We start from the raw sequence: 26,135 nt of genomic DNA on the forward strand, positions 1-26,135 counted from the left end.
AATCCACACCCCCACATGTTAAATTAATTGACTATTTTGTTACTTAACTAAAATAAGTAAAATTTCAAATTTCATTATTATTTTTAGAAAGAAATTTAAAATTTTCTATAAGATTTTGAATTTCTCTAAACTTAGACAAATATTTACAAATAAGTCTGTAGTCTAGGTTGCCACAAGATTTCTTTAAAATATAATAAGCTATTTTATTTTTAATTATTAAAAATTAATTTTTTTAGTGAGAATATGAGAAACTAATGATGGAATTATTATATATTGAGTGACGATCATGTTAGTGCTCTTACTCAAATACCTACTCACAATGCAGATGATGTTGGTATTGGTCTTAGTCGTATCAAGGCAGATAGATTATCTCCTATGAGTTCTCATCGTAGAAGGATCGATGATATTAGTAGACTACATACTCTTCTTTGTAAAGGTTGTCGGATATATGACTTCATATTTAAAATTAGAGTTTAAAATAATTTTATAAAAATAGTTGAAAATATGCAGCGGAAATTCAAAGTAAAAAAAATAACTGGAAAATAAAAGAGATAATGAAAGAGAAATAACACTAGGAATTATACATGTTCAGTTAAGAAGACTTAATAATGTCCCCAATTATTGTTCTTGAGAGTATCCATTCTTAGAGATTTTGGAAAGTTATGCTCATAAACCTCCTTATACAAGGGAAAGAAATTTCAGGATATATATTTTGCACAGGCTGATCTCGAACCAAGACTGAGTTTTGAGTTGGCTATCTTCCGAACCGAATTGGAGTTTTACACAAGTTGGCCACAAACTTAATTGGGATTTTTACTTGATTGATCTCAAACCTATTGAGTTTTTGCACCAGACTGAACTCAGAAACCAAAAGAGATTTTGCACTAGACTAATCTTGAATCCATAGAGCTTTCGGGTTGAGCTCAAGAACCGTCATGAATATTTTTACTAACTGATCTACATTAACCAAAATAGAGCTTTTTAAATGGTAGGTTCACAAACAAAATGAAGACTAAAACAATTCCCCAAATACAAATAAGGGCTTTTAAATTTTTTAGCTCCCAACCAAAATACCAACTTCGTAAAGAAGAACTATTTACTCAAGATAAAAATATACTCTTGATAAGTTTATACTTTTCCCCTCGCATAGAACAATATTCCTCATTATACTCAATAACACTCCCAAAGCATTATGGCTAAAATATGTGAGAAAATATAAGAGATTTAACTAGGTGGTGAGATAACTGAAAAGTGAGGTTTTTTCACGTTTTCTAGATGTTGAAAAATGATAGAGAAGATCTATATGTATAGGCCAATACATGGTATAAATTTGAAAACAATTCATAGGCCTTTACATATCCTAATTGATTAGGTTAATTGATTAGGAACCTCAAATAATCGATTGTTGTGCCCCAAAATAGAAGGTTTTAATATAGAGCCACTAACAATCATTAAGAGACTTTCATAATCGTTTATAGACTCAATTATGCATCTTTTAATCTATTAGACAATTTAGAAAAAAAATCTTTTAATCAAACAGACAATCTCATAACCAACCGGCTAGGCTCCAAAAATATTTTTTGTGTGATGTTAATTATAAAATGAGAGATTTTTCAATTTTTTCATTTTGTGTGTGATTTATCCATAATAGTTTCCAGAAATTCCCTTCTGTCTTGTAACTTTACAAGACATTCATCACTCATACGAACATGATAAGGCAAGCTTCCACACTCTGAAGCTTCAAGTCTTGAAATCATATCTTTGACTTTAAAATCACACAAGAACCTTGAGTATTATTTATGAGGCTTGAGATATCTCCATGTTGATTATTATCATCTGAGAGTTTGAAAGGCTAAACTAATAGTAAGCATAAGCCCTCACTTGAGAGCCGTTGGACTATAGTGTTGACTTTAAACATATATATATAGCTAGCTCGATTCAGAAGGATAACTTGATCAACCATCTTATGCATCTTTGAATCTTGAGCTATCTTTAGAAGTTGCTTGACTTCAAGTGTTGTCATCATTAAAACTGAGCAGCTTCTAGTTAACTTACATCCTTGATTTCCATAAGCTTCACCTACAAGTACATAAATCCACATTCTTCCCCTTTTTGATGATGACAATGCATATCTCATGGAGGTAGTAAAAGAGAAAACATATAGATATAACTTGGAGTGGCTAAGCTTCATTCACTTTAGTAAAGAGTATACTCTACTCCCCCAAGAGTATACCCCTCATCCCCCCATTTGTCATAATAAAAAAGGCAGACAGGTAAGAATGCTAGATAGTAATTATAAATATGCAAGCACATAGTTCACATAGATCAAACATATTTTACTAAGTAAGGCAAAAACATTACTTCATTAGTTTGAATACTAGAATTCAAAATTCAGAAAGCAGAAAAATACAAGAATTGAAATGATTCTAGAAAGAGGGAAAGTCAAAAATTTAAACACACTCAAAAGCTAAAGAACACATAAGTGAGACTACTCATTTCCATTAATATCATAATCTCTTGAGGTGTTTATTTTGATGATATACATGTTCTTTGTTGAGTTCTGAATGACCAGAGCAAATTGTTGAGAATTCATCCATTGATATGTTCCTTAGTTCCCCTTGAAATATACAAACCCTCATGCTACTGAGTAAGTATTAGTTGATCTTGGAGTGGATCAGATCCACTGGTTCTCCCGTAGTGTTGGTCCCAATAATAGCTAATATTTTGGTGATTAAAGCTCTATACGGTAATCCTGCTAATCGATTCTACTTGTAATAGATCATATAGATAAGCATCTCACTCATCCAATATATTTGTAATTGTTAGATTAATAACCATAAGAGGATAGCATCTTCTCTAATGACCACTTCAAGATTGTCTTGCCTTGGAAGGAGTATCTTTGTGATCAAATGATGGGCCACATGAATCTTTGCCTTCAAGTGTCTTGATTTGATATGAAGTTTTCTATCCTCCATGGAATTCACGACAAGAGAGATAATGGCAATGGAAAGTTTGAAATTTTCAACTTTATTGGTCCATCATGGGTATACGATACCCCATATAAGGGCAATTCAAAAATTCTTCCGAATTGATCTCTATGAATATTAATTTCTATTTCTTTTACAGATAAATTTAGGGATAGATCTTCAAACTTTATGTTGGAGTCGAACTCTCTTACAAGACTTATGAGCACTCGATCTAGTACTTTTGTGAATATTTCCCTTAGCAACCCTTGGCAGATGTGAACATACGACTTGAAGTTGTTTAGAAAATTTTCCTCCATAAATGCATGTTGTATCACCTTACGATTGTACATTCCATTACTTTCTTGACCTCTTAAGGTTGAACCTTCCGCAAACAATCTTCTCAAAGAAGAATTTCCAAATTGAAAGCTTCTTGTTTGAGCCATAGATGATAATAGTTATGGAACAAAGTAAAAATCGCATAAAAACACACAAAGAAGAAAGAAAATAATGATGCAAAAAAGGGAATAAGACTACATATTTATTGAGTTCCTTCTGATGGTTTGGGTGTGCAAAAACTCCACAAGATCCTTGAAAAATTGGCTCAAAAATTATAAAAACCAAAACTTTCCAAAACATGCATTCTAATCCTTTTTTTAGGTCTAATCGATTAGGTAATAATGGTTTTGAAGATTTTGTGTGTTCTCCATCAATACTCTGATTTAATTTGCTTGGAGGCAAAGATTCAATTTGATTTAGTCTAAAATTTGAAACATATAGGCCATCTAATCTACTAATGTACTCGATTATTTCCTTGGTTTCAGTCTCCTTTGTCTTTTTTGGGACTTGGATTAAGATTTGGCTTTAGCGTACTTCTTTTTATGCCTTTTTTCATCCTGTTTGCACCCCTTCCGTAAAAAATACTCACAATCATCTTCTTCGTGAAAAGCTTTTAAGCAAACTTGTTCATATTCTTTGTTGGAATAATATTCTTTGAAGATTCTACCAGAGGTTGATTCTTTGAGATTTCTCCTTGATGTTGAGTCTCTGGATATATTGCTCGGTGAGACTTCTTTCTCATTTCTTATTTCAAATATTCTTCTAGATGGGACTTCTTCTTCTTCTTCTTCTTCTTCATATTATCTTCTTTATGAAGTTTCTCCATTATACGTTAAATTTTCCGAGGATCGTTCAACCACCGAGATTTTTCTTTTGGGGGAGATTACTGGAGTTGATTTTTCTTCTTCTTTGCAAGAGTCTTTAACGAAGATTATAAAGATCCTTCTAGGTTTGGGCTCATGCCTTCATCTTTTAACAGTTGAATCAACTCATTCAATTTTGCAATGATTTATACCTTCTTAGATTTTTCTTGAAAATTATAAACATTCTCATCTATCGATTTAAGAATTAGATCAGGTCTCTGATTCCAATTCTTAATTCTTATATATTTATTAGCAACTAAAGTTATAACACGACTTACAAAGTTTCTAAGGGTTGAACACCATATGTGAAATCAGCCTCCATACTTGTCTGATGTTTCAACTTCTTCACCCCTTGTGTTCATTTCCTCTTGTTCGATACTTAGAGATACTTCATAGATCGTTTCAACACCGTCTCACATTTCTTTGGCAGAATTATAATTAAGTACATAAATAAATTGAGTTTCATTTAAAGACATAACTGAAATGTTTTTTAAATCAATTTCAAAATTTCTCTTTTCTTCTACGGTCCAAAGGAAAGCAAGTTTATATACTACTTCACCATTAACGTAGTGAGTATGGATAAATAGACCATTGATTATTATTTCCCACAACTCAATATTAAAATTTTTTATAAATTTTTTAAATCTATATTTCCATAATTCAAACCTATCACCATTAAATGGTGGAGGTTTGTTTAGGAAAGTCTTCGTGTTAAAAGAAGTGTTGGAAGTCATCTTCCTCATAAGATGATTAGTCTTTAAATAAGAATTATGCTCTGATGCCACTTGTTGGACAGATAAATCTATACATAAGAGATGGTGAATTATACAGGATTAAAAATTGATGATTTAAAACAGAATCATTAAAGAAATAAGAGTTTAAAACCATATTATAAAAAAGAGTTGAAACTATGTCGTGGAAATTCAAAGTAAAGAAAAATAACTAGAAAATAAAAGAGATAAGAGAAGAGAAATAACACTAGGAATTATATAGGTTTGACCAAGAAGACCTAATCATGTCCTCAATAATTTTTCTTGAGAGGTTTTATAAAGTTATGCCCACGAACCCCCTTATATAAGGAAATGAAGTTTCAGGCTAACTTCTAACCAAACAACGAACATAACTTATAGCAGTTAGTCTTCACACCAAAAAAAGATTTTGCACAGGCTGATATCAAACCAATATGAAGTTTTGAGTTTTCTATCCTCTAACACGAACCAGGGTTTTACACAAGCTTACCACAAACAAAACCGAGATTTTTACCGATCTAATTTTGAACCTACTAAGTTTTTACACCAGACTGAACTCGGAAACTAAGAGAGATTTTACACCATGTTGATCTCGATTCGATAGAGCTTTTAACCGGGTTAAGCTCAAGAACCTTTATAGATATTCTTACTAGTTGATCTTCAAAAACCAAAAGAGAGCTTTTTTTAATGACGGAGCTCACGAACCAAAAGAAGACTATGACTATTCCCCAAATACAAACAAGATCTTTTAAATGGTTTATCTCCTAACCAAACTACCAACTTTCTAAGGAAGAAATATTTACTCAATAAAAAATCTAATCCTGGTAAATTTAAGTTTTCCCATCACCCAGAATAATATTCCTTACTAGACTCAAGAACACTCTCAAAACATTATGGCTAAAATATGTGAGAAGATATAAGAGATTTAGAGAGGATGTGAGAAAATATAAGAGATTTAGAGAGGTAATGAGATAAATGAAAAGTGATTTTTTCACATTTTCTCGAAGTTGGATAATATTATAAAAACCCTTTATTTATAGGCCAAGATGTGGTATAAATTTGGAAATAATCCATAAGCATTTTTAATGTCCTAATCAGTTATTGTTGCCCAAAATGGAAGATTTTGATATATAATTGTTATCAGTCATTAATAGACTTTTATAATCGAGTACAGACTTAATTAGGCTAATGATCTAATTGATTAGAGAGTTTAGAAAAAATCTCTTAATCAAACAGGCATTTCCCTAATCTAATTGATTCAGAATTTACTTTATTTTTATTCAAGACCATCCACAAGAGGAAGTTGCTACTCAAACATAACCCTTCCATGAAGATTTATATTATCTTTGATAACCAAGTTTGTAGCTGTTTTGATTTTTTTTCCAGATTTGCAAGTTTAGCACTTTAACATTGAACAACTAGCAACTTGAAGGCGAAGGATGAGAAAAGAATCAACATACTTGTACTCAACCTACATATACCTCATATAGTAATTCTTGAGCTAAATATTTCCGTTGTTCATTTTTCTTTCTTTATGAGTGTATCCGTGCATTATTATTTTATCTGATTTGATCTATTTCCTATTAAGTTATCTAGTTTGACTGACACACACTGGGACAGTTTTTTGTTTATAACTTTGAGCTTTTTTAAACCACCATATAGTAATAGCTAATCAATTGTTAACCACTTTGAGCCTAAGCCCTTTCTTTTTGTGACATAGCCACATCTATTAGCCAATTGACTTGAAATATAAATCTTTCCACCCTCTCTTTGGATTTAGGTAGAAGTTTAGTTCATTGGTCATACGCAAAAGAATAAGTTTGGGATTTCTCTTGGAAGTGAGCAAACTTTTCAGTTTGGGATGGGGGTACTAGAGAATATGGTCCAAAAGTTCAAAATTTTTGAGAAAAAGAGAAGTGTAAAAAGACACTTCTTCAAAAAAAAAGAGAAAAAAAAGAACGGTATTAGAAGAAGGACCAAAACTCTCTAGTACCGTCAAAAAGGAATAAAGAGGTATGCTGATATAAGGAGAACTGGGCACTTAACTCCAAAGGTTTAAACCTACTTTCCTCAAAATATCCTACCCAAACATAAGCCACGTTACAACCTGAAAAGACCTCTAATGTATGTGTTGTGATTTCTATGATGAACTCTATTAGAACATGATCAAGCTAAGTATAAATGATTTTTCATGTTGATTAATAGTTCACCCTATCCATTGAGTGAGTTATAGTAAGATAAGAGACAAGTTGAGTACTCGTCAATGTTGAGGACATTTTCCAAATTCTCCGGATAGGATTTGGGAGCTAGAACAATGGTCAGGTAAAAGAAATATTTAATTTGGTGATGTTCGAGTGTTATTTTGTGAATTATTGTCTGTTGAAATATGCAGTTGCAGGCGAGTTACTAGAGGATAAACAACAATTCAAGTTTGGGGTTGTGATGACAGTCCGTTATTGCATATATTTCTTCGAAGAATCGGAGCAAAACAGGTGAAAGTTGAGCTAAAATGAAGAAGAATGACCAAAGAATGAGGAAAAATAGCTAAGTGTAAAAATTGTGGAGTTAGTGAAATTTTGAGTGAAAAGGGGAGCAAAAGCATGCAGTCATTGAAATATGTATCTCATGCTTTTTACAGTTGTGTGACACTTGCCATATTTTTCAAGATTTTGATCTTTATATGTATATCATGCGTCCATTATGAACCTTAACACTGTGTAATACTTCTTCATATCATTTACAATATGTATTTTATCCGGTTTTAAATGGCCGAGTATATCACGATAACCTAAAGTCTTTGCTAGATCATGGTTGTGAATATCACATCTAACCTTTAAGATTCAACCACCTCCTATTGGCACTAATTTCAACTTAAAAAGGAAATTGACCATTTTTCTATAAGTGATAGCCAAATTTCTGTTGTTATTGTAATTTTGTACTCTCTCAGAACCTATAACTAGTGTGTCGAACCCCACCTCTTATTCAACTTTATATGAACGAATGATTACTACAATAATATTTTGTTGATGGCCAATAATTTGTAGCCATGATAATACTTCTAGCCGGGTAGAAAATAACTATCAAATATAACACTAAAAAATTAATGACATGCCAATGTATAACATTCAAATGACTATGTAAGTTGAGTGTGTGCCTAAGAGGGGGTGAATTAGGTACTATGAAACTTTTTTCGGTTTTGAATTGTTTTAAGAATCTTTCCTTAGAGATTACTATGTGATGAATACGATAAATGTTGAAAGATAAATAACACGGAGAGATATCCTGGTTCCCCTTACAGATCAAGAGTACTCTAGTTCCTTTTCAACATGAAAGAGATTTACTATTGCTAGGACTTTTACAAGACTCTTCCTAGTCTTTCTATATAGACACTAACAATCACACTAAGAACAATTCTCTTGGATTTTTCACTAAGTTCAAAAAGAGAACAGTCTTCCCTTTTAATAAACCTCTTATTTTTGACAATCCTGGACAACAAGGATACACAAAGTAATCTGAATTTTTGATAAGTATGTAAAATGGAATTGCATATGTATCAATCCATGGATTGATCTTCTCCTTATAACAAACAAATCTCTCAATGTTACACAAGTGTTTACTATGAATGGAATGAAACTTATGATGATTCTCTATGAAGGTTAAATGCAGAAAGTTTCACTCTAAAAAATTCTCATTTTGAACACTTAGAAAATATTTTGAAAGATGAAGAGAATATTTGAATGTTTGAAAATTTTGCAAAAGGAGGTGAGACTGAAATCTGAAGAAATGATGTTTATATAGTCTCTAAACACGTCTACAAAAGAGTAAAATTCATGAAAGGATGTCATGGTTCAATAACTCTTTTTGGAAAACATTTGAATGAAAAAATGGAAATTTTTATGGCACTGGTATAGTGTTAATCGATTAACACATATAGGTTAATCGGTTAACACACTTTGCAACATACAAAAAATTCAAAATATCCATATGTTAATCGATTAACATCCTGGTGTTAACCGATTAGCACCTTGCAACGTTTCAAAAATATTCAATTTTAACAAGTGTTAATCAATTAGCATCCTAGTGTTAACCGATTAACATCAGCCCAGAATGCAAAAATTGATTTGTAATGAAATGAAAAACTATGTTTTAATGCATCAAATCATTTTAATGTATCATGGCATGAATGAATAATATTTTGAACACTTGTATACACAAGGAGAGATTGAGTGCTATATACCTTAAAATTTGAAGATCAATTCCTAACCGATTCTTCAAGACTTTGATAAAACTTGAAAACATTGTCTTTTTCCAAAGAGTCTTGATCCATTCCTTTTTGCTAGTCTTGACTTGCTTGTAAAATGTCTTCATTAAAACATATTGAGAAGCATGCCTTCACATTCTCCCCATTTTTGATGATGACAGACTTTTCTTGAAAGTTAGCTCCAATCTTGTTTTCTTTAACACATAGACTCCCCCTTGATCAAAGCTCCCCCTTGATCCATGATTGAGAGTTTTTAAAGTACTTTTTGTTAGTTTCATTTTTGTGTTAGAGAAAAGCATGCATACAATACACAAATAATTCTTCTCCCCCTTTATCATTAACAAAAAGGATGGAAAAAGACGATAAAGTGAAATTATATTCATAAAACAAAAATAGTATGCACAAAAAACATATAGTGCACAAACAATTGTCATAAAACGCAAACACATATAAATATAGTAATACAACAACCAAAGTGTTCTATCAAAATATAAAAACATAAACTTAGTCCGAAAAGGAAATTTAAAGACATAACGGAAATATAAAGACATAAGCAATACAAAATACAATCCTAATCACTTTAAAACACAAGACTAAACTTAAAACACACAAAAAATAAGACACACAAAAAATTAAATAAAGTGGCTGAAAGTTACAAAATTAGTCGATTAACACCAGTGTGTTAATCGGTTAACACGTTTGAAAAAGTAGAAAATACGCAAAAAATAGATAGGTTAATCGGTTAACCTGTATGTGTTAACCGATTAACACATACCAAAAAAAAAGTAGCTTTGTATTTTCCAGCATACAATGAAATTTTTAAAAGGGCCACTTTGACATGTTATAATATACCATAATACAACTTTGTATGTACCAAACATATAATAAAAATACATTGAGCAACATGTAATATGAAATTTATTAGAAAAACATGAAAAACTCATATACTTAGAAATTTAATAAAGTTTTGAAAATAAATTTTAGAGAGTACCTTTGATTCATTATAAATTATAATGAATAAGTATTGAACAATTAAATGTCACCTTCATCTAAAATACCAAGCTCCCGCCGAATTTTGTAAAAAGGTTCCTTTGTGAGAGGTTTGGTGAAGATGTACGCTAATTGGTTATGAGTATCTACGAAAGAAACTTCAAGAACGCCTTTAAGCACATGATCACGTAGAAAATGATGCATAATATCAATGTGTTTGACTCTTGAGTGCATGACCGGACTTTTAGTAAGGTTAATCGCACTTGTGTTATTACAACGTAAAAGGATGCATCCAAGATCGAGTCTGTAGTCCTGAAGTTGTTGTTTAAGCCAAAGTATTTGTGCACAACAACTACCTGCTGCTATGTATTTTACTTCAGCCATACTAAGAGCAACAAAAGCTTATTTCTTGCAATCCCAAGATACTAATGCATTTCCAAGAACGTGACATGTATCGCTAGTGCTTTTTCTATCAGTTTTACATCCTGTATAGTATGCGTAAGAATAACCAATTAAATTTTAAACACTACCTTTAGGAATACATAGGCCGACATTCATTGTTCCCTTAAGATACTTCATAATCCTTTTGACTGCGGTCAGATGAGATTCTTTTGGATTTGCTTGAAAGTACTCACAAAGACAAACACTAAACATTATGTCAGGACAACTTGCCGTTAAATATAATAATGAACCAATCATACCTCGATATTTTGTGATATCAATTGAGACACTCGATTCATCTTGATCAACATAAGTTCCATATCCCATTGGAGTAGACATTGCTTTGCAGTTATCCTTGTCGAATCTTTTCAATAATTCTTTACAATACTTGGATTGGTTGATAAAGATGTCATCCTTTAGTTGCTTAATTTGGAGACCGAGATAATAGTTCATCTTACCCATCATGGACATTTTGATTTCTTCTTGCATCATTTATGAAAATTCTTCACATAGTTCTTTGTTTGTTGAGCCTAATATGATGTCGTCGACATAGACTTGAACTAATATAGCGTTACCTTTAATTTTCTTAATGAACAAGGTCTTGTCAACTCTACCTTTTTCAAATCCTTTTTCACAAAGAAAGTTTCTAAGATGATCATACCATGCTCTTGGTGCTTGCTTTAAGCCATAAAGAGGTTTCCTCCACTTGAATACATGTGAAGGATTCTTGAAGTCTTCAAAACCCAGGGGGTTGTTTGACATAGACTTCTTCATTAATGTAGCCATTCAAGAATGCGCTCCTGACATCCATTTGGTATAACCAAAAATTTAATGAACATGCATAAGCAAGTAATAAACGAATAACTTCTAACCTTGCAACTGGAGCGAATGTTTCTTCAAAATTAATGCCTTCCTCTTGATTATATCCTTGGGCCACCAACCTTGCTTTGTTTCGAACAATTATACCATTCTCATCAAGCTTGTTCTTAAACACACATCTTGTACCAATGATGTGTTTACCACTTGGCCTAGGAACAAGTTCCCAAACTTGATTCCTTTCGAATTGGTTTAACTTTTCTTGCATAACAACTATCTAGTACATGCATATTTGAGATTTAATCTTGTTGCAACGCCTTGACTAATATCACCAATGACTTTATCAATTGGATGATCCTGATGAGTTCTCCATTCCTTAGGTAGATCATTGTCATTTATATTTTATTGATCTTGTGCATCTTGATATTTTGGTTGATTATCATTATTTGAACTTGAAATATCTTTTTGAGGAATTTCTACAATATCATCATCATCATCATCACACAAAATAATATCCTTCTTGGAGGGATTAGTTTCATCAAAGTTAACATGCATAGATTCTTCAATTGTTAAAATTCTTTTATTATATATTCTATAAGCTTTACTAGTAAGAGAATATCCAAGAAATATACCTTCTTTGCATATATTCTATAAACTTGAAAATGTTTTCTTTTCACAAAGAGTCTTGATCCATTCCTTTTTGCTAGTCTTGACTTGCTTGTATAATGTCTTCATCAAAACATATTGAGAAGCACGCCTTCACAGACTAGAGTAAATTTTTTAGCAAATCATACATCTGTAGTGGTGAAGAAGAGTGTAAAATATTTTAGTTGACATCTTAGTGCCGTAAAAAAAAGAAGAAAGGCATATGGTAGGCGTGACCTCTAGGGGACCATATATAATCCTGAACATGCTGATAAAATCCCACATGTTAGATGATATCTGAGAGGGGGTGACGTAGATAGTGTTAAGGACCCATACTTGAATAAGATAAGGGGAAATAACACCCCCAATTCATGAATGATGTGGAGGTGTAGGTAGAAGAACTCATCTTATGTGCTAGCAGGGGTGACCATGTTAACCCATTATTCTTCATAACAAGGCTTTAGGACTATGTCCGCCTCATCACCTAAAACTAATAGGTTTATGTTACCACGATAGGAATCCAAATTTTCCTAGGGGGTGTAGACATTCTCATAGTCTCCAACTCTCAAGCATTTTGATGAGTTAGATGATATTAGTGGTATTAATTTTCCTAGGAAATAATAGGGGAAAAGATGGTCATTATCCCTACTAGAATCAAAACTACTTTTATAGATTCCAAATATTCCTCTTTCTAATAGTTTGTAGTTGAATCTCCCTTTGGGTTGCCTAGTATTTTTTATACAGTAATCCCACATCTCTATACGCACCATAGGAGTAGAGGGGTCAACTATATTACCCCTATAATATAAATCCCTAATAATCATCATTTACGGAAAAGAAAAAGTATAAGGGGGACAACTTAATACATGTGCTTCAGATGATTAAAGATTGATGATAGAGGGGTATTTGGAAAAGATTGATAAAAAACTTGCACTTGAGAAGTGTGGAAAAGATGAAGAGAACAAGAATATGCAAAAGATAAGAACCCCACTATTATAAAACCAATTATCTAAGTCTCATTGGCTACCATTACCCTAACATAGGCACGAACCAATGGTTAGATAGTGGAGAGATATGTGACTCAAGATGTATGCATGCATATAATCAACGACTCACAATGATCGCACCTTCCCAAAGAAAAATCTAGCATGCCTAAGCATTAAAAGTTGCATGTTCCTCCCCAAGCAACACTTGAGGGAATATCCCCAAGCAACACTTGAGGGACTCTCGCCAAGCAGCACTTAAACGATTCACTCCAAGCACTACTATAAAATACACCTAATATAACATGTTACTGTAGCGGTAAAAAAATTGAGATTAAGATATTGATTAACTTAACTCGAAAAGTAAGAGTCACCATCGCGCTTTTATTGTTTCCAAAGGAAAAGAGAAAAAGTACGAACAAAAAACAAAGAAGTTTTAAAATAAAAACAAATAAAAAGAGAACAAGGGTCTGAGGTTAGTTATGCAAAGGGAAGGTATTAGCACCCTAAACATCCATGGTACTCCATGGGAACCTCTTTAAAAATATGTACATTTTGGTTTGAAAAAGGGTATTGTTTGTTAAAAGATTGGAGAGATGGGAAAAGAAGCACATTTTTTCTTATTTTTCATATTTGCCAAGACTTTTGAAGTCTCATGCCTACGTACCAACAAAGTGCAATGGAGGATCAAAACCTCGTAGTTTGTGGTAAAAATAACAAAGGGAGTTTATTTTGATTCATTTTTATGGAAAAGTCATTTTGTCATTTTAAGGAGAATACTCAACTAGTCACCTACAAGTATGAGAACTTTGCATCATCATGAGAAGAGCTCCAACTTGGATAAGGATCAATAAGTATGCCACTAGCTCTCACAAATGGAAAATGATTATCATCAATACTATGGAGATATGAGAATTATATCTCAACTATGGAAATGAGTCATGTCTAATACCTTGAGAAAAGTTTTAAAAGGAAAAGTGCATGAGGGCACAAAATTGTTTGAATGAGTTATGCATTTTTTAGTCTTTTGAAATTGGTCTAAATATGCTTAAGATGAATTAGAATTTATTAAGAAAAAGGTTTTGAAAATCACTTGACAAAATTTAAGGTTTATTAAGAAAGGGGTTCAAGTTTGAAATCAAGAAGATTTTGAAAAAAGAGAGAGAAGTTTTGAAAATTAAAGAATGAGAGGAGAAGAAGAGACTATCCTAGAGCATAAAGTCAAAGCAATGGAGGAAAGATCTAACAAAGAAATAACAAGCTTTATGACATAAGTCAAGCAACAATCCCCTCCTTTGGATTAAGCCTAAAGCAAGTCAAAATAAGCAAATAATCATCCATGTATCAACTGAAACCAAAGTAACCAAGCCAACTCTTAATAGAGAAGTCCAAAGTCATATGTATGAGATGAATTCCAAGGTCTCAAGTCACAAGTTCCAAATCAAAGGTCAAGATCCTAATTCTAAGTCCATAACTCCACAATGATGCCAAGGATAGTAACCACAAGTCCATGAGTTAGGAGAAGCAAGTTTCTTTTTAGGTTTTTTATTAGTGTCTTCTTTACAATGATATTAAAAGAAAGGTCCAAATGGACAAAGAGAAAAATAACATAATCACAAACAATATGATATGAAATGCTAAACATAAATTATAAAGTAAATGACATAAAATAAAGGCATAAAGTAAATGACATTGAAGTAGAATTTAATACAATTGAAGAGTTAGTAAAAGATATTAGTGAATATGAAAAGATGTTTTAGTCATTTTTTGGAGAACACTCAACTATCCACTCACAAGCATGAAAATATGAACATATACATCATTTATGAGAAGGGATTCAACTTGGATAAAATCAACAAGTATGCCACTAGCTCTCACAAATGGAAAATGAGCAACATTTTCACACAATACCATGAGAAATAGTAGACTTACAATCTCACTTATAAAAATTCCTTTGCTTTTGAGACAAATTTAACGTTATGTTAAGCAATCGTAATTGGACTTATGTAGAAGTCGCACCTATTTGAGGTCGGCTAATAATAATGTTTGTGTTAATACATGCTAGAGAAATGATATGTAAATCATTCTCCTAAAGTCCTGCCATACAAAAAAATGAAAGAAAGAGAATGATCAAGCACAAAGGCTAGGAGGATGGTCCATTACTTCAAACCACATTCATGACACTTAGGATAAACTTATGCATCAATCCAAAGTACCTTAAATGATACATGATCACTTAGGAGGTAGATTTGAAATGATGAAAGTTAATCAAGTACCAATCCACACATCATGAATAAGATGAACACAAGCAATCCTATTAATCAAAGGGAAAAGAAGGAGATGAAGAAGAAAGAATCAAAAAAGTTCACACCCAAATTGGATCAAAAGTTTGATCAAGTCATCATCAAAATCAATCATCCATTTTGGTGGATTATGGTTTTCATCCTATCAACACCCAAGATCCAATGAGTTTGATGAGACTTGAAGTCCAAACCATCATGATCCAAGGCCAAGAGAAGTTCACAAGGTCACACAAATATACAATGCAATTAAATAAAGTAAAAATGCATCAAAGGTATTTTTAAATGAATTTTAAAATAGAAATAAAATAGAAAATCCATAAAGTCCTTCAAAACACCAAATAAATGGGCAAGAAAATTATGGAAGGTTGGAAATAAAATAAGAAACATATAATAAAATTTTCAGAATTTTAAAATGCAGAAAAGTAACTTTTAACCAATTAAGACAAATTAGAAAAGAGAAAATTCAAGAAAAATAGAAAACCAGTGAAATAAAATGTGAAAAAATAAAAATCAGATAAAGAAAAATAAAAGAGAGTTTTAGAAATTATTTTAGGATTTTTGGATAAAAAATGAAATTACTATGAATTGTTTAAACAAAAAGCAATTAAAAATAATAAAAGAAAAAGAATTAAAATCAGAAAAAACAGAGAGCATTGGATCACTCCTCATATGTTGAAAATTGAAGAAGTTATGATCCTTGAAAGTTAGGAAAAAGTCACATTAAAATAGGTCAAATTTCACTAAGTCCACAAATGACCTATAATGTCTCCAAATTTTTGATGATCCTCCAAGAATAATTTGCTCTTGTCATGTGAAGAGAAGTTGTAGAGGATGTTGAGAAGATTCATATGCTAAAATAAGCATTCAAAAATGTTGATAATTGAAGGAGTTATGATCTTTGGAACCTTGACTTCAAAATGTTGACTTTTAGGTCAAACTCCTTGGAACAAGCTTGTGTACTTGGACTTTTCTTGAATTTCAAAGCACATGGGTGATTATATGAACTCAAGATAAGGCATCCTTGATTGTATGTTGATTAAATTTCTCAAATATTGAATTTACTTGTTGAACAAGGCATGGAAATAAACACATGAACCTTTGACTTTCCTTGAGAAGTAAGCAACTAAACTTTGAGATGCTCTTGATTTGAAAATCCCTACCTTACACAATAAACTCAAAGGGAAACAAGACATATTTTTGGTATTTTGATTAGTGGTTAGATAATAAATGAATCAAATAAACACAAAGGTAAAACAAAGAGGTGCTTGGTTATCCCTGCAAGAAGCAACCCCAAAGATGGATAAGGGGAAGGACCAACATGTGACCTTGCTTGTATGCAAAAATGCAAATGAGATGTCGGATCTTAGGGTTAATAATTAGGGTATGACAAATTCCCCTATTAAAGTTTCTTCAATTTGGAGATATGAAGGTTGAAATCTTCGCCACAACAAGATTGAAGAGACTTAAATATCAAAGACCTAATTTTTTGCCCTAAGATACCGCGAGATGTTTATGATATTATATGAATGCAAACCAGGACCTCTGTTGGGAGAAGTAGTTTCCACAGGGAGGACCAGCTGGGGACAAACAAAGTCCTACAGGGGAAAAGGAAGAACTCAAGAAAAACCAATGCACAATTAGAAAACAAACTAAGGATCCAACGGGGAAGACTTATCACAACAAGACTTCGTCGGGGAAAAGCAACCCAAAAAAAAGGTAAAACCCCGACTTCAAAAGGAGAGTAATATTACCTAATTATCAGCCAAGTGATAGCTTAACAAAGATAATAAGCTCGAACAGAATGATTACCAACTACCAGCCAAATGGTAACTTAACAAAGGTAACCAATCAAAGGTAAAAGGAACTATTACCTACTATCAGCCGAGCGATAGCTTAAGAAAGGTAATAATCTCAAACATAATGATTACCAACTACCATCCAAGTGCTAACATAGGTAATTAATTAAAGGTAAAAGGAACTATTACCTACTATCAGTCGAGTGATAGCTTAACAAAGGTAATAAGCTCAAACAGGATGATTACCACCTACCAGCCAAGTGGTAACTTAACAAAGGTAACCAATCAAAGGTAAAAGAAACTATTACCTACTATCAGCCGAGTGATAGCTTAACAAAGGTAATAAGCTCAAACAAAATAACTACCAACTACCAGCCAAGGGGTAACTTAACAAAGGTAACCAATCAAAGATAAAAGGAACTATTACCTACTATCAGCCGAGTGATACTTAACAAAGGTAATAAGCTCAAACATAATGATTACCAACTACCAACCAAGTGGTAACTTAACAAAGGTAACCAATCAGAGGTAAAAGGAATATTACCTACTATCAGCCGAGTGATAGCTTAACAAAGGTAACCAAACCCAGGGGGGCCAAAGTTCAATCCAGGATTGAACTGGAGAGAAGCGGTCAAAGAGGAATCAATCTAATAAGAACATGAACTCAATTGGAGATTGATTCCATCCAAATAATGAATTGAAGGGGAAAACTGAAACAAAATCTTCCACGAGGATCAGACTCAGTGGGGAATTAGAAAGGATAAACTCTTTTTGCTTAAGGTTAACACTCTATTAGAGAGAGGATGCACACACTCTAGGAGAAGAAGATTTCCAGGGAGTGGTGAGGAATTATTGCAAAAATACAAACTGCGCAAATAAACATCATGATGTTATGCACATGCATATGAATATGCTGACAAAACAGATGCAAAGGCATGAGATTGATAACACAGTATAACCTGATACTCAGCTAATCTCAACAAGATGGAGATGCTGGAAGAGATTAGTTAGGGATTCCACCACTCCTGCAATCTGATGCTAGGGAGACTGGTATAAAAGAAAATTCAGCTTGGGGAAGTTACTGAATTTCACTCTTAAGGATCTTACCATCCTTGGGATTTCCATTAACATTCCTTTTTTGTATTCACAAGTCGAGGAAAATACATATCTTTTTTGTAAATTTTCAAAAATATGATTATTTAAATATACTTTTATTTAAAAAATGATCATAAAAAATAAATGAAATTTTGTAAACTGAAACAAAATAAAGCGAACAAATGGGCAAAAGGCTCAAATGTTATTGATAGAATGGTAGTCCGCAAATGGCGTGACTCCATGGATCATTACAAATTTGGAAAGTGGTAAGTACATGTAAAGGTCTACATTGAAATACAATGACCACTATTCTCCCTAACAACTTTGAATTCCACTATGCTCTGGACTTTAGTCGAGGATGACAGAAAAGGAACCTGTGATAGGCATTGTTACTTCAAACGATCAAGTCTGGCCTAATGCAGTTACTTGACATATTCCCTAACTTTTGCCTAGATTTCCTTTTCAGGGTCAATCTACCAGGATGATTATTTCCTGTTTATGTCTCTAATTTTTTCCTGGACCTTCCTTTCGGGTTTTGAGTCCACTGAGACGCTCAGTTTTTCCTAAGCTACCCTTTCGGGTTTTTAACTTAGAAAACTGTTCTTTTATTTTTATAGGCGAAGTATTTCTTGATTGCATCAGCATTCACAGGACGAGGGAGCTCCTCACCATCCATAGTTGTAAGAATTAATGCACCACCAGAGAAATCTCTCTTAACAACATATGGGCCTTCGTAATTAGGAGTCCACTTGCCCCTAGAATCAGTATTGAAAGACAAGATCTTCTTGAGCACAAGGTCACTTTCTCTGAATACACGAGGTCGAACCTTCTTGTCAAATGCTTTCTTCATTCTCTTTTGATATAACTGACTATGACACAAGGTTGTCATTCTTGTCTCTTTAATCAATTTCAACTGATCATATCTGCTCTGACACCATTCAACCTCAGGAAAACTGGCTTCCATCAGGACTCACATTGATGGGATATCAACCTCCATAAGGAGCACTGCTTCCATGCCATAAACAAGAGAGAAAAGGGTTGCCCCTATTGAAGTGCGGATAGATGTACGGTATCCATACAAAGCAAAAGGGAGCATATCATGCCAATCCTTATATGTCATAACCATCTTCTGTATGATCTTCTTAGTATTCTTATTTGAGGCTTCAACAACCCTATTCATCTTAGGCCTGTAAGAAGAAGATTTATGATGTTCAATCTTGAAGCCATCACAAAGTTCTTTCATCATTTTTTTATTCAAGTTCGGCCCATTATTAGTAATGATCTTACTTGGGACACCATATTGGCAAATAATCTGATTCTTGATAAATCTGACCACAACCTGCTTGGTCATATTAGCATAAGATGTTGCTTTAACCCATTTGGTGAAGTAATCAATAGCTACCAGGATGAAACAATATCCATTCAAAGCTTTGGGTTCAATCATACCAATCATATTTATTCCCACATAGAGAAAGGCCATGGGGATGAAATAACATTGAGAAGCGTCAGAGGCACATGAATCTTCCTAGTATAAATCTGACATTTATGGAACTTCTTCACATATTTATAGCAATCAGATTCCATTGTCATGCAATAGTAATATGCCCTTAACATCTTTTTAGCCATTGTATATCCATTGGCATGAGTACCTATAAGACCCTAATTTTGACCCTAAGATCCCCCATGATATCTCATCATATGCATTGGCATTGGGATCACACCTTGGCACCCTCTTTGCCCCTCATCCATTGAGTTTGCATTGGGAGAGATCACCAAGCACATTTGATTGTATCATAATTCATTTTTATTTGTTTACTAACCAAAATACCAAAAATATGTCAATGTATAGTTTGTTGCTTTTGTAGGTAGTGTGTATGCTCACCTATGCTCCATCAAGCTCATATATAGGGTTTAAACCCTCAGTGCAAGAGGTGTAATCAAGAAATGGTTCACAGTGGCTCTAAGCATCATATATGGAACCCTGTAATCTTCACATAATATTTTGATCAAAAAATCATCAAGAGTTTGGAGTTTGTTTGCCTTGGAAACCCTAATTCATCTAGGTATCTTGTGTGACTTCTTCAACAAGTTTCTTCAATAATTGATCAAATATTTCAAGGGATACTTCACATTACATCATCTTATGCATATATGATCCTCCATGACTCCCAAAAGTCAAGATAATGTCAAGCTAGCAAGATAGTTCATGGTGGTTGACCAGAGAAAGTCAACTAGTCAAAACTGGGGTTCCCTAGACCCTATCTCCTAAGTTTTTTATCATATGAAAATGATTCAAAGAGAAAAGTTACTCAAAATGACATTCCAAACAACTTTCATGTTTAAGTCAAGAGCTATTTTTTCTTGGAAAGTCATTTTTTATGGTGCAAGATTATAGGTGATTTTGTCTGAACCCTAGTTTGGAGGTCAACTTCCCAAGACCATAACTTGCTCAATTTTTATGATATGAAATCCATTCAAATTCCATGATCAAATTAAAGATTCCTAATTCAAATTTTATGTTTGGATGAATCTCAAATTTAACTTGAAAATCCATGTTCCAAGAGGAAACATTATAGGTCATTTTGGGCCAATACCATTGAACAAGTGATTTTCCTCAACTTCTAAAATGCATAACTCCTTCATGAAAAATCCAAATAAGGTCAAATTTGTGACCATATTGAATAGGTTTGAAATAGATACAACTTTTATGAAGGAACTTTTCTCATTTAAAGTCCATAGAAAAAATTATTCAAGGTGGAAGAAGTGAACATTTGACTTGGGACTTAGAAATTTTTCAAATATGTTTGATTTCCCAAACTTCCACCTCAAAATTCTTCATTATCCAAGCTTCAAATGAAAAAGTGTTTAACATGAAAGTTGTTCCCCTTGATTTCACATTTCCAAAAAGTCTAAGATCATCTCATTTGACCAAATAATGAAGGAATTGCGCATGGGTGTAAGTTGAAAGACCATTTGGATGTTTTCCACTTCCATTTTTCATACACAATTGCATGGCCTTCCAACATGAATTCAGCATGACGTTCACTCAATTTTGGATCAGATTGTATGACTTGATAGGCCTATCACACGCCTATGAAAGCATGCAAAGAGAATTTTCAAAATTTGCCAAAATTGGAAGTGTGTGGAAATCAATCTCATGGCTTATAAATAAGACCCTCATTGCTCAGAATTAAAGACCTCATCCCAAGCTTTGAACCTGGAACCTGAAACCCTCACCATTGAAGGATAAGCTTGAAGAGTTTCTTTGAAAATCGAGTTTCAATTCTCCATCTGGTTTGAGATTAAAACTCCAAGAGTCCATACCTTTCCTTGATCCATTTCACTTCCAACAAGCATCTGAAGCAAGGCCAATCATAATTAAAAGCAAGATCGCTAAGAGTCGATACCTTTCCTTGATCCATTTCACTTCCAACAAGCATCTGAAGCAAGGCCAAGCATAATTGAAAGCAAGATCTTGCCAATCTGAAGCTCCATTGAAGGTGAATTTTCAGAATTTTCATCTCTTCGATTCTCCCTCGATTCTTCACCATTCTTGTTGATGTTTGGTTGTTTGAAGTTGATAACGCGAAAATACATCGTATATTTGCCTTGATTTACACTCAAAAATCATACCACTTTCATTTATATTTCGATTATTCAGCAAGTGTTCGAGTTATTTTTGCAGGTATTTCAATTCCCATGTTTAAATGAGCAAAGTATAGAAAAGGAAGGAAAAGAAGAAGAAACAGAAGAGAAAACAGCAGAAAAGCAGAAAATACAAATCATGTGCATTTGACGACCGTCATAAACCCTGTCACGACCGTCACGCCCTGGGTGTCACGTCCGTCACAAGCCCACCACGACCGTCGCAAGGCCAAAAGCAGCGTATTGAATTTGTCAACATAAGTGATCCACACGCCCATATTTCTCATTCCTCAGCCCATTTCCCGTGGATTTCTCACTCAACCAAGTCACCCTTATTTCTCTCAACTGCCAAGACCAAATGAAGAATATAAAAGGATGGAAGTTGGAAACCTATGGACACGCTTAATTTTCCTCCCTGAAGCCAGCTTTCAAGACCTTTCTCTACATTTATTTTCCATGACAACTCTGTTTTTCTTTTATTTTTCTTCAGCAACATTGCTTTCTTTTACCGCAATTTAGTTACCGTTCCGTTCAGAGTTTCCGTTTTCCCTTTCCGTTTTTCATTTAGCCAAAGTAGTAGTTTCCTACACTGGGGAACTACTGCAATTTATTTACTTTAGTTTAAGCAATTATTTCGAAGAAGCAGAAACCTACCGACCTGTGGAGGACTGCTCAAGTACTTCAAGATTCGACATATTCTATCAATCCAATCTCCAGGTTTTTATTCAATTATTATTATTATTGCTTTATTATTATTATAATCATGTTTGCTTTATTGTTGATCTGTTTATGTTCGTCTGTGTTTGCGTTATTTAACATGTCCGGCTAAACTACCGATATCGGTATGTAAACAATTTAATTAGACGGGATTTAATAATGATCGTTGTAAAACTTCTTTTATCAAACAATCTTTTTGGCTGTGGTTTTTAACTTAAATTTAATTAACTTTGTCACAAGAGTGAGAAGCTATTTAATATGATTTTGCCACGAGAGTGGGAAATTAACTAAGGTGAGAACCTACAATTGCGAGAGCGTGAGGGTCGAACTGGATAGTAAAAACCAGACATTGATTTTAAAAACAGCGAGAGCACTTTAAAAGCAATTAGAAGTTATTTATTTTCAAAAAGTATTTTTAACTTCAAATGGGACAGCAAGAGCATACATTCTCACTTAAAAGTATAATTTGAGTCAACAATCACGAGAGTGTGAGATAAAGCCTTTTAAATAAGTATTTTCTACTGAAAGATATTTGGTACTTAAAATATACACCGGTGACTTATCGAATCCCTGACGATTAATGCGTTGCATACTGATATCCCCCTATTAATATTTTCTTAAAACTTAACTTCCCTTAGATTTAATTTTTGTTCTACCAAACCTCTAAAAATCATTTTCTTAGCTAAACATAGTAACGTCGATAGAATTAGTTTGACCATCGGTCCCTGTGGGTTCGATATCTTTTAAAACTCAAACGACTGGACTGTGCACTTGCAGTCAAGTACCCGATAGACTATATTTTATATACAGTCACGAGACATGTCAAGTTTTTGGCGCCGTTGCCGGGGACCTGATTTAGTCAAATAATGCGATTCTTTCGTTGCGCAGTATAGACTAAGGTAAAAAAACTAATCTCCTTTCCCTTATTTCCCCGATTGTATGCCAAGTACTCGCTCACAAGGAGAAAACTTAGCACCACCAATCGCAGAATTAGAGCGTTTCTTATATTTAAGACGCCGAATACTAGAGTACCAACGAAGGTACGATATTCCCGATATCTTCTTTCCTACTGCTGAACCAGTTGAAAACCCAACCATGGCTACAGTGGAACCACAAAATCATCCTCTTAAGTTCTACGCTACCCCATCCCAACAAGAACCTCTCAGCAGCATTGCTGCCCCTGCTATCAATCGAAACTATTTCGAGTTGAAACCCTCATTATTATCTGCCGTCCAACAACATCAATTTGCTGGAAATCCTACGGACGACCCTAATGAACATTTTACCAAGTTTGTGCAGTACGCAGACACTGTGAATGGGAATGGTGTATCTCAAGATGCGATAACACTATGCCTTTTTCCTTTCTCTCTACGAGACAAAGCTTGGGGTTGGTTACAATCCTTGCCATCCAACTCAGTTACTACATGGGAAGAACTGAAGAACATTTTCTTATCCCTATATTTTCCCCCAAGCAAAATTACTATGCTGAGAGCTCAAATCAACGAATTTCGATAAAAAGATGTAGAATCTCTCTACGATGCGTGGGAGAGATACAAAGACATGACGAGGATATGTCCACATCACGGTCTCGAAGATGGGTGATCATTCACACATTTTACAATGGGCTTATGTATAACACAAGACTGACAGTAGACGTTGCCGCGGGCGGTGCACTTATGGACAAGCCATACAACGAATCTTATCAACTCATTGAAAACATGGCCCAAAACCATTGCCAATGGGGAGGTGAAAGAACGCCAGTAGAAAAGTCCCAAACAAAAGGTGGAATGTACGAAATTAGTAGCCTTGACCACGTCCATGCAAAGGTAGATGCCCTTGTTCAAAAGTTAGACAACTTGACCATATCACCCGCAGCCACCGTGGCGGTCGTGACTCCAAACTGTGAGTTATGTGGAACTTCTGGACACACTGCACCAGAATGCCAGATATTGGCAGGAGTCCCCATTGATCAAGTAAATTATGCACAAGGAAATCCTTATTCGAATACCTACAACCCAGGTTGGAAAAATCATCCTAACTTTTCGTATAAGAACAACAACGCCTTGTATGCACCTGGCCAAGCACCCGCTGTTCCGCCTGGTACCAAAAGCCAGCTAATAATACTCCTAACATGCCTAGGAAGTCCAACCTTGAACTAATGATGGAAAGCTTCATAGCTACCCAAGCTCAAACAAACAAAGACTTTTTGAACCAAAACATACATACTAGTGAGCAACTTAAACAATTAGCGAGCAAAGTAGACGCCTTAGCCACCCACTACAAAATGCTTGAAACACAGATTTCACAAGTGGCTCAATAACAAGCATCTACTGCTGCTCCCGCTGGCACATTTCCTGGACAACCACAACCTAATCCAAAAGGACATGCAAATGTCGTTATATTGAGGAGTGGAAAAGAACTAGACGGACCCGTAGATCCAAGACTCCAAAATCCTGCCATGTACCAAAAATCAGACAAAACAATAATTGAGAAGGTAAGTGAACCGAAAGAGAAGGAAGATAATACCCAAGAGGCCGAAGAGAAAGAAAAACCTTATGTGCCTCCACCGCCTTATAAACCACCCATTCTGTATTCTCAAAGACTCGCAAATTCTAAAACTGCAGGGCAATTTAGGAAATTTGTTGAACTTCTAAAGCAACTGAATATTACAATTCCCTTTACAGAAGCCATCACACAAATTCCCTCATATGCCAAATTTGTTAAAGATATCTTATCCAATAAGAAAAAGATTGAGGATAACGAAACAGTTGCATTTACTGCTGAGTGTAGCGCAATAATCCAAAACAACATGCCTCCCAAACTAAAAGACCCGGGTAGTTTCTCCATACCCTGTGTGTCGCAACGCGAAAAACAACCGGTGGAAAAAAAACAAGTTTATAGAGCCGCCACCGACGTTATTCATCCTATGACGGAAAGGAAGCGCAGGACTAACCTAAGAAAGGGAAAGGAATGGTCTTACGACCAGAGATTGCAAGGTACGGGAGTCGGTTACGCAAGGGGAAGGTATTAGCACCCCTCACGTCCGTCATACTCGACGGGATCCACGCTCAAAAGAATAGGAAAAGAATAGAATAAGGTTGCTAATAAAACTGCTCAAAGAAATTGCACAAACTGGAATAAGAAGACAGGTGAAAGAAAATGGAGGAAGTGGACTCGGCAGGATGTCGCATCCTGGGCCTACGTAGTTTGTCAGAAACAAACATCAGAGTCAACGTAGTTCGGGGAAAGGGAAACATGCTCGCTAGGACATCGCATCCTATGCCTACGTATCTTCTCTATCCAGAGGAAGAATCAGAGCACTCGTAGCTCGGCTAACGCACACCGAAACAAAACACCATAAAGAGACCCTGAGACGTCAAAAGAAACACTCAAAAGGAAACAGAATGCCAATACATGGGCTCATATCTGACTCCGAACAAACAACACAAATAAGGAAACAGAATGCCAATATATGGACTAATAGTTGTCACACAAACACAAAGAGACGCTGAGACGTCAAAAGAAACAA

General features: G+C 34.2%; 1 non-coding gene across 1 annotated transcript; it reads right to left on the bottom strand.

Moving 5' to 3' along the window:
• Positions 1-24,088: 24,088 nt before the first annotated feature.
• LOC127089138 (small nucleolar RNA R71) lies at positions 24,089-24,195 on the bottom strand. Its single transcript, XR_007790912.1, has one exon. It is a non-coding gene; the product is annotated as a small nucleolar RNA R71 (small nucleolar RNA).
• Between the last annotated feature and the right edge of the window lie 1,940 nt (positions 24,196-26,135).

Source organism: Lathyrus oleraceus, chromosome 5, assembly GCF_024323335.1.
Source record: "Lathyrus oleraceus cultivar Zhongwan6 chromosome 5, CAAS_Psat_ZW6_1.0, whole genome shotgun sequence".
In the NCBI taxonomy this organism is placed as follows: domain Eukaryota; kingdom Viridiplantae; phylum Streptophyta; class Magnoliopsida; order Fabales; family Fabaceae; genus Lathyrus; species Lathyrus oleraceus.